General features: G+C 38.7%; 1 protein-coding gene across 1 annotated transcript in view; it reads right to left on the reverse strand.

Annotated features, from left to right (window-relative positions):
* CCDC102B (coiled-coil domain containing 102B) overlaps positions 1 to 8,778 on the reverse strand; it is a 195,062-nt gene that overhangs the window by 185,984 nt on the left and 300 nt on the right. The window contains 1 exon segment of the mRNA XM_040478595.1: positions 6,152 to 6,280. The gene's annotated coding sequence lies outside the window, so the exon portion shown is untranslated.

An 8,778-nucleotide genomic window follows, 5' to 3' on the forward strand; every position in this document is an offset into this window, starting at 1 on the left:
CTGGTCACCTTCAGCTTGTTGAAATAATCTGTTCAGCACTTGAATACTTTGGAACATACCTGAAGCTATCGGGTTACTTTTTATTGGAGTCCCCTCCAGGAGCCATTGGCCTTCCTCACTGGCAGCATCAGCTTATTCCAGAGTGAGTGTATATAGGTACTAACATACTTGCATCTAACATGTCCTTAATTAAGGCAGTAAATTTTTGTTGCCCTCAGCATATAATAGCTTTTCAAATTAACTATTTGAATAGGCTTAGAAAGCTCTAACAGCTCCCATTTTTCATATCCAATTAGTACTGGATTTAGGGAAGATCTACAAATTATTTATTTTTCTCAATTTAGCAGTAGAGGAAGACTTTTTAGCCAATCATTATATGCATACCAATTATACATTCAGGTGAGGGAGACATCCCCACAGTATACTCTTTAAAATCATGCATTTCAACTATTAATGAGACTTTAATTTTTTTTTCCTTTTTTACAGTAGCATCTCCCTGTTCCCCTAAGTTTATTCTATCACCCCCGAGGGGCTCATTAGTAGACCTAGGCAGTGCTCCTATGACCAGCTGACCTAAAAGAACTTCTTCTACACCTGCAGATCATTTCGCCCATCCCTATGGTGCTCCCATAGGGATTGATTTGGTCAGGAGACCCTGTCCTTCTTGTAATGCTCTATCTTCCATCACTGCCTATAGTAGAAAAAATTCTTGACATTCAAGATTCACATACTATCTTTATTCACTCAGAAAAATTATCTAGGCACTGTTCTGAAAGGTCTTTGCACATGGAATGAAGGTTGCTAATGAGTGATTTTAAGGTAGGGAGATCATCCTGGATTATCCAGGTGGACCCAAAGTAGCCCCACAAGCCCATGAAAACAGAAGAAAGAAGAGTCAGAAGGTTGAAGCAGAAGGGGAAGTTAGAAGGATATGACACCTGGGAAGGACGTGATGCACTGATGTTGGCTTTGAAGGGGGCCACAGTCAAGGAAAGTTCTCTCCAGAAGCAGAGAAGAACTCCCAGCCATGAACTAGCAAGGAAACAGGGGCCACAGTCCTGCAACCACATGGAAGCAAATTATGCTAGCAACATCAACGAGCCTGGAAGTGGGTTCTTTCCCAGAGCCTTCTGACACCTTGACTTTTGGCTTTGTGCGACCTAGAGCAGATCAACTAGTTTAGTCTACTGGACTTCTAATCTGCAGAACTGTGAGATAAATTGCTGTTGTTTTCAGTTGCAGTAAATAGAAAAATGGTATCTTGCCTTAGTGTTAAAAATTGGTATTTTAGAACTTGATGCTGTAGGCTCATGAAAACTTTTCTCTATGTCGAAATCTTCTACACTCAGACAAGATAAGTATATATGCTTTGATATTTTTATATCTTGAGAAGCTTGAGGATAGGCAATTGTGTTTTACTGGCTTCTTTAAAAATCTATCAAGGTTTCAGCAGACACTCCAATTTCCCCACTATTTATTTATTTTATTTTATTTATTTCCTTATTTATTTATTTGAGAGAACACACAAGCAGGGAGAGGGGCAAAGGGAGAATGAAAGAGAGAGAATCTCAAGCAGGCTCTACGCCCAGTGCAGAGGCTGACAGAGGGCTCAATCTCATGACTGTGAGATCATGACCTGAACCAAAATCAAGAGTCAGATGCTTAAAAGACTGAGCCACCCAGGTGGCCCAATTTCCTCTTTTTTAATGCCATTTTACTTTAACCATCTAAACACTTCCACATCATTCAGTCCTGAATTCTTGTCTTTGTCTTTTTTAGGAAGAGAGGGGGCTTTTATTTATTTTCATTTTTTAACTTTTTATTTATTTTATTCCAGTATAATTAACATACAGTGTTACATTAGTTATAGGTATACAACATAGTGATCTAACAATTCTATATATTACTCAGTGCTCATAAAGATAACTGTACTCTTAATCCCCATCAACTACTTCACTCATCCCTCAACCTCCTCTCTGGTAACCATCAGTTTGTTTTCTATTAATTAAAAGTCTGGTTTTTCTGTCTCTTTTTTTTCCCCTGTGTTTGTTTTCTTTGTTTCTTAAATTCCACATGAGTGAAATCATATGCTATTTGTCTTTCTCTGACTTATTTCACTTAGCATTATATCCTCTAGATCTATCCATGTTGTCGAAAATGGTTAAGATTTCTGGAGCACCTGGGGGGCTCAGTCAGTTAGGTGTCTGACTTCCACTCAGGTCATGATCTCGCAGATCACGGGTTCCAGCCCCGCCTTGGGCTCTGTGCTGACAGCTCAGAGCCTGGAGTCTGCTTCAGATTCTGTGTCTCCTCTCTCTCTGCCCCTGCCCTGCTTATGCTTTGTCTGTTTGTCTCTCTCTCAAAAATAAACATTAAAAAATTGATTTTAAATAAATAAAAACAAAAATAGCAAGATTTCATTCTTTTTATGGCTGAGTAATATTCCATTCCACATCTTCTTTATCCATTCATTTATTAATGCACACTTGGGTTGCTTCCATAATTTGGCTATCACAAATAATGCTGTAATAAACATAGGGGTGCATTTCTTTTTGAATTAGTGTTTTTTAATTTTTTTAGACAGATACCCTGTCATGGAATTATTGGATCATATAGTAATTCAGCTTCTAGATTTTTGAAGAACCTCCATACTATTTTCCAGTGGTTGCACCAGTTTACATTCTCACCAACAATGCAAAAGTGTTACTTTTTCTTCACATTCCCACCAACACTGGTTTCTTGTGCTTTTGATTTTAGCCATACCGTGAGGTGATATCTCGTGGTTGTGATTTCCATTTCCCTGATGATGAGTGATGTTGAGCATCTTTTCATGTGTCTGTTGGCCATCTGGATGTCTAATTTGGAGAAACACCTGGTTATGTCTTCTGCCTATTTTTAATCGGGTTATTTGTGGGTCTTTGGTGTTGAGTTGTAGTTCTTCATTTTTGTCCTTTTCTTGCCCTTCCTTTGTAAAACTGTAACCTTTATATTATCCTGAAGTGTCACAGAAGGAAGCTGGGACAGGGGATCTGGAAACTGCCTCTTTACATCCTCTGAGCTCTAAGAGAAATATCACATATGGTGTCCACGGTGGTAGGGCTCCTTATAATCTGAGTGAGGGGCATCCCATGCATGGCTGATCTCATTGTCCTGTAGCCCCCCCCCCCCAGTACAGTCCCCATCTGCAGCATTTCTGCCACTTCAGCAGACATTGACATTTATTTAAAAGACAGAGAGGGGCAGAGGAATTACCCTTCTCTAGTAGGAATGTCCCTTGCCTGGATCCATTCTAATCAGCAAGGACTATTCCTTGAATTATCCCTAGGAAGACAGCAGCCAAGGGAAGATCCAGGATGAGTGCAAAAATCCTCTCCACTCCACAGTATTCAAAACCAGAGACACTGCTACTTAATCTAAAACTCTCAGGAACCATTTTAACAAAGGTCATCAGGACAATGCTTATGACCATCTACAAAAGGCCTCCATTTTGTTACCAAATAATCCCTTACTTTATGGCTTTCCTCCATCATCGACAGCACTAATTACCTTCTTGGTTGTAATGAGTCTCGCAGGCTTAGCTGACCCATCAGAAGTTATAGTGCCTACGTTCCTTTGGTTGGAGCTCCATTTGCTAGAAAGAGAGGATGGAGTTGAAGGAGACTCTGAACCTTCCCTCTGGCTCATGTTGAAAGCAGCAAATAGGACGTGATTCAGCCAACCTGCCATCAGTTTGCACTTGTCTTCGAATTTTGCTAGCTCCTGGCATTCAGGTTCTATCATTTCTGTCATGCAAAGTCTTACTATCAGTCACTGATTTCAAAGCTTATGCTACTCTGAACCAAGCCTAGCGGGACAATCCCGTCCGCATAAGTAGTTCCTTTCTATCCCCATTATCAGAGTCATCCTTTTTCTTTCTAAATAATGCCTATGCCATATTTTTGGCAAAGAATGAGTCAAAAGTCTGCTAAGCAGCCCCACCTCTAATGCCAACTGCACTAAAATAAGAAGGCTGTTAGGATGCCAAGTAATAATACTTTATAACTCATCAGAGTATAACAACAACGTTGGTATAGTATAACAACCATATTGTTATCGTATAACAACCTTGTTGAAGTAAGAGTTTGGATCGCTGTCAAAGGCTGTCTCACAACAAGGGGTCTGTAGAGACCCGGTACAAAACTTCTATCTTCTGTAACAGTCATTGTTGTAATAAGCACTTTCTCTCTTGAATCAGGAACCCCCTGCACATGCATAAGACACGTTGGAACAAGGGAGCCTAGGAATCTCAGTGGGCTTTTTAATATTTTGCTGGTTGCATATGCATATTCCTGGTACAAAATCAGCCTCAACAGCAGAGCTCTCTGGGAGGGGGATCTCATGAAGACCAGATGCAAACCATTGATCTCACTCTTACCAATACGCAATGCTGACAGGTTGTTGTTAAAAAACCACCATAAAACTCCTTGTGCCCATAGTTAGAAAGCAACATTAGTAATCAGCATGTTTCAGGTGTTGCAAGTAGAGGTTAGTACCCAACAGAAACTTCTATAGCGAAACAGTTCAGGCTAATTCCAGGACTGCCAGACATTAACCTGAACAGAATATTACGTTGAGAAATTGCTCCTTTGGTTCCAGCTTACTATTGTGATTGAAGGTTGATGTGTACCAAGTTCAAATTATTTCACTGCATTTATTTAAATGTTACATAAATTTCATCTTTTATCTGTAAATTGTGGAATATTTACACTAATTTTTCCCCCTGGTGTTAATACACAATTGGTTTTTCTGGACAAGAAATCTCAATTTAATCTTTTTTGGTGTATTGGTAGATCCCATTTGATGACATTTTATTTGGCATATTTTGCATTTTTGTTCATGAATGAATTGATCTGTACACTTCCTTTCTCACAAATGCCTCCTCTGGTTTTGAAACCAAGTTTATACTCACCTTTTGAACAAATTGAGGAGTTTCCTATTTTTTTTTTTTTTTTATTCTCTGGAAGAGTTTGTTTTTTTTTGTTTTTTTTTTTTTTTTGTTTGTTTTTTCAACGTTTATTTATTTTTGGGACAGAGAGAGACAGAGCATGAACGGGGGAGGGGCAGAGAGAGAGGGAGACACAGAATCAGAAACAGGCTCCAGGCTCTGAGCCATCAGCCCAGAGCCCGACGCGGGGCTCGAACTCACGGAGCGCGAGATCGTGACCTGGCTGAAGTCGGACGCTTAACCGACTGTGCCACCCAGGCGCCCCTCTCTGGAAGAGTTTGTAACAGACTTTTTTTTTCATAAAAGCTGGATAGCACCTTTTTTATAAGACACTTTAAAAATTCTGATTCAGTTTCTTTCATGGTTATCCTATTATCCTCCTAGGTCTTGAAGTGATTTTGGTAAATTATTATTTTTATAACTTTTCAATTTTGTTTAATTTTTTGTCTATATTATGTGAAAGTTGTTTATCTGTTTAGCCTCTGCTCTCTATATCTATGTCACTCTTCTGTTCCTAATATTAATGTAATTATACTGAATAAACTATAATGGCAACAAAATCAAAATAACTGATTTCCTCCCATCATTCCTTTAAATATTTCTCTGTGTAGGTATTCTTCCCCGATCTCTGGATAAAAATTCTAACAAGCCCATCTGGATACAAGATGTAATTAAGTTGAAAGCACAATTCAATTACTTGTACACTCAGTCCTTAGTACTAACAAAATTCTGAACTAGATTTACCATCAAAAAGTTTTCTCTTTCCCATCCTAGAGACTGTTTTAGGCTGGAAACTCACAGTGGGACTGGGGGTCTTGATTGACCTTCTCTCTCTTTTGCTTTCCCAGCTCGCTAATTGGGGCCTTCTCCTTCAAGAGTTGGCATGTAGACAGGGGAAACAAGATGTGTGCAGTTTTCTTTTTTTTTTTTTAATTTTTTTTCCACATTTTTATTTATTTTTGGGACAGAGAGAGACAGAGCATGAACGGGGGAGGGGCAGAGAGAGAGGGAGACTCAGAACCGGAAACAGGCTCCAGGCTCCGAGCCGTCAGCCCAGAGCCTGACGCGGGGCTCGAACTCCCGGTCCGCGAGATCGTGACCTGGCTGAAGCCGGACGCTTAACCGACTGTGCCACCCAGGCGCCCCATGTGTGTGCAGTTTTCTTACCTGAACACCTGAAATTGGCCTCCCCTTCTCTGGGGCTGAAGGATGATTCAGCCTGCCTCTTGGAAGGTGTCCAGGAGACGATTTCTGGATGCTTTAGATGTTTTCTCGTGCTCTCTATTTCCGGACTCCCTAAAACAAGAAATGTGTCCATTTTATCTCTTGCTTCAAAAAACCTACTTGTGGGGCACCTGGGTGGTTCAGTTGGTTGGGTGTCCAACTGTTGATTTTGGCTCAGGTCATGGCCTCATGGTTCGTGGGATTGAGCCCCGCATTGGGGATGCTTGGGATTCTCTGTCTCCCTCTTCTCCATGTCTCTCTGGCTCTTCCCTGCTCACGCACACGTGCTCTCTCAAAATAAATAAACTTAAAAAAAAAATGCTTTGGGACTTCCTTTGAGTCTCTGTTTATCTTTTTTTTTCCTTTCTAAATTAGTTAACACATGTAAAGCATTTAGAACACTGCCTGCCTCAATATATGAGCCTTATGAGTGATAACTCTTGCGACCCACCAGGAAGTGAACGGCACCAGGGTCCAGTTTATTCAATGTTATGTTCTCAGTGCAGTTTCTGGCAAATAAAAGAAAATGAACATCCCTGTGTATCTTTTGTGCCATCCATCCTTTTTGTTTTTTTTTTTTTTCACCCACTTCTTAAGGAGACTTTTTAGTTCACTAATTTTCATCTTTTTCATTCTAAAATAAAAAGGCATTTGCATCTATACATTTCCCTGAGATTTTGCTGCATCCTACAATTTTTGTAGGCATATTTTTTGTTTACTTCTAGGTATATTTTAGTTCCTATTATTTTTTTTTTACAAAGATGTTCTTTATAAGTGTTTTTAAATTTCCAGATGTGGGAGATATTTTTATCTTCTATAGCCTTATAATCTTATTGTGTTGTAGTCAGAGAACACATTGATAACACCACACTTTTTTCAATCCGTTGAAACTTACTTTATGATATGCTTTTCTTTTACCTCTTCAATATATGTTACTACATCCATTACCTACTTGTTTAATGCAGAGTTCTACAAATGTCCACTTTGTTTTTAAACTCTTGTTCTTACGGCCTTTGTACATTCCTAAAAATACATTGAGAACTCCAGAGACCTTTCTTTAATGTGGGTTATATCTAATAATATTTACCAAAATTATAAATTAGACATTTAAAAGTACCAATTAAAACCAGGAATAAAACCATTAGACACCAAGAAATAACTATAAAAAACTTTTTATTTCTACATTTTTTTTTACTTCATGTATTTTACACAAAGCAACCTAAAATGAATGGTATTTTCTGAATTTATTTTCCTTCCACGCTAAATGAGGTCTGCAGGCCAGAGCAACAGAATCACCTGGGAAGCTGTGAGAAACACAAATGCAGACCTACTGGTTCAGATTCTCTAAGGAGTATTCAGAAACCTGCTTTATCAGGTTCTCCAGGTAAATGATTCCAATTTGTGAAGCCCTGTTTAACACCATATAATGAGCACCTTTTCATTAAAAATAAAAAAAAAAACTTATGTAGCTTTATTTGCTCTTAAACTCTCATTGTTAGGATGCATATACAGACAGTACATAGCTGTCAGGGCAGAGCTCAATGCGTTTTCACAAAGTGAACAGATCCATACACCTAGGACTCAGATCAAGAAGAAAACACCTGTACCTCCTCCTTCGAACACTTTTGATTTCCCTGTTTTTAAGCTTATGTACAGAAACTCATACAGTGAGTGCCTTACTTACGAAGTTGGGAAGAACCTAGCATAACTCCCAGGGAAATTGGTCAAACATTCGTACCATTAGCTCAACTAGGTTGACTGAAAAGGGGAGGAAAACGAAGGGAGAGAATTCTACAGCGGTAAAGAGATCCTGGGAGGCCCTGTGGGGCTTACACGCAGAACAACAGCTGAGTCTGAAACATTGTTTCAAATGGCAACTCCATCATTCAGAGCTATTAAGTAAATTACCTTTTCTGAGCTGCAGGATGTAAGATCCGTATTTTGAGAACCATAGGAGGATTAGCTATTTCTGTATGTTGAACTCAGAATAAACTAGTTACTCAATTAAAAAATGTTTGAATCTGCTGAAGGCCTGCACTGGATACCATGCTGTATGCATAAAATGGATGACATCTAGGGCTTGGTCTCAATCAGATCATAATTTAATCTTCTAGCAATTAGGAATAGAGATTTATGAGATCACTGCCTGTTGGAATCTTGAACCTAAAGTGAACTGGGTGACATCATAATCCATTTCTAGTCTCATAACACATGTTCAAAATTGATTTAATCTAAATCCTCTGGTATTTTATGTCTGATGAAATTTTCATCTAAATCAGATGTAGTGATTGAGGCAGGAATATTTATAAATATTTGTCGTTGTGTATGGAAAATAGCAACAAGTATTTTCTAATATCTTACTCTTATAAAAAATAATCAGAAAACAGGTGCAAATTATCAATTACATCATAAGATCAACTTCAATTTTTCAGGTTCCAAGAGAAAAGACTTTTTTTAACGGAACCCCTTTAGTTGGCAAAAAACAAAAACAAAAAAAAAAAAACAAAAAAAAACCCGCATTAATGGCGCTTAGCACCAGAGTAGGTATCTCATTCTGCAAACAGGTTCGA

Source organism: Herpailurus yagouaroundi, unplaced genomic scaffold (assembly GCF_014898765.1).
Source record: "Herpailurus yagouaroundi ecotype Mexico unplaced genomic scaffold, PumYag 142, whole genome shotgun sequence".
Classification (NCBI taxonomy): domain Eukaryota; kingdom Metazoa; phylum Chordata; class Mammalia; order Carnivora; family Felidae; genus Herpailurus; species Herpailurus yagouaroundi.